Source organism: Pteropus medius, unplaced genomic scaffold (assembly GCF_902729225.1).
Source record: "Pteropus medius unplaced genomic scaffold, Ma_sr-lr_union100, whole genome shotgun sequence".
Lineage (NCBI taxonomy): Eukaryota > Metazoa > Chordata > Mammalia > Chiroptera > Pteropodidae > Pteropus > Pteropus medius.
This window is the reverse complement of record NW_024351730.1, coordinates 33672154-33674096: the sequence shown is the minus strand read 5'-3', so window position 1 is coordinate 33674096 and position 1943 is coordinate 33672154.

Here is a 1943-nt window from a genome sequence, read left to right as displayed (position 1 = left end):
AAAATAAAACTGCCAAATAATAATGGTTTAACATGATACAAGTTTATTTTTCTCACGCATAAAAAATCCTGAGGTAAGCAGCCAAGGGCTCATGTGGCAGCTCCATGGTTTTTCAAGGGAATCAGGCACCTTTTGTCTGCCTCATTTGAGAACCAAACTTCCATCTTCAAGGTCATCTCACGTTCCAAGATATCTGCTGGAGTTCTAACTATCACAACTCTATTCCAAGCAGCTGAAAAGGAGAAAAAAGGCCGCTATCCCTAAAACCCGTACAATGCTTTTGCATACATCTAATTAACAAAAACTTGCTCAAGTGGGTATAGTAACTGCAGAAGATGCTGGAAAATGTATTTAGCTGAGCACCTTACAACACCAAATAAAATTGGAGTTCTGTTACCAAGGAAGGAGAGAATTATGAGGTGGCGATGAGCAGTCTCTTCACACCCAGCAAGAAATTTGAGATGTTTGACCCAAAGATATACGGCAGGCAGAGTGGCTTCATGGGTCTGTGACCAATGTTGTTGACTGCACAGGGCCCTGCTCTCAGAAGACCCCATACTTAGTTTAATGTTCTGCTGTCTCTGTCTTGAAATTCTTAACAACTTTATCTTTGAACTTGTGTTTTGTAAGTGAAGTTTGATGGAACACTGAAGCCATAGTGTGAGCAAGGTAGATATATGCAATATTTCTGCTATTTCTTGCCACCCTATTCACATATAGTGTTCAAGGTACCCCACGAGCCAAAATTCCATCAAATCCATGATATATGGGAGTTCAATGAGACTCAAAGCTAGCATAAAGTAAACAAGTTACATCTATGACTGAGTAAGCAAGGATACTGATAGTCCGCAGAGGCCACACTTTCCGTAGGAACCAGAACTTGGCTTCCAACACAGAAAGAAGGCAGTGCATTCTGAGAAACAAATAAGCAAGGAACCCTATCACACCTTTTCTTACTCCTGTCATTTCTCAGTATTAGCCAACCACTCGTGCTGAAAATAATGATATAGAAAGAAAAAGAAAGATAGGGCAACCTATAACTCCTTTTCCTTTCGGTTCTTCCTTATCATTAGACTAAAATTAGAATGTTAGTAGAACACGAAAGTATCAAGAAGTAGCAATAAAACAGATGAGTTAGTTTTGTGGAGTGTTTCCACTATTCTGATAAGGATGAAACACACACGCATATAAGAGCTTCAAAATATAAATCACGTAATTTCGATGATTTTGCTTACAAATTAATAGCTTATATCTGCATTTAAAACTGGCATCGCACAATGTAAAGACGAATGGTAAAGTTCATGCTAATAATTAAAAATTCTGATTTTCTTTATTTAGAACAACATTAAACAGCATGTAAGAAAACATGGCAAATTGAAAAAGAGATTGTGGAAGAAAAGAAAAAGCTTTAGATTTTAGTACCTTTAATATTCCTTTTTCTTCTGTTTTTGAACAAGGAACTCTACATTCTCATTTTGCACTAGGACCCACAAATTACGAAGCTGGCACTGATTGGGAGGGTTTAATAATTCAGTCAGACTATGCAAAAACATTTATTTTCTAGAACTTATCTAAACTTATTCTCAAGCCTCTTGTTACAGTCAGTGGGCAGGGATCTTAAACTTATCGTTTAACTCTCTCCATCTCTTCTTGTTTGAACTATTGTTTTGCAGCTAAGTACTCCATTTTACAGACATTTTCTTCCTTCCCACTCACCCAGTTCTGTATCAATATGGGAACTACAATGAAAGGTTGGAGAGAAAGGATAAAGCAATGTCTTCAACTTGAAATAAAAGGCTGTTCCTGTTATAGTATTCACCAGGAAAGTTCATCTTTGTGTCATTAAGTTTTATGAAAATTTACTTCACAATCATATCCTTAACCATCACTAGTTTATAATATGTAAGAAAAGTTGAATCAGAATATAAAAATTCAGATGGTTG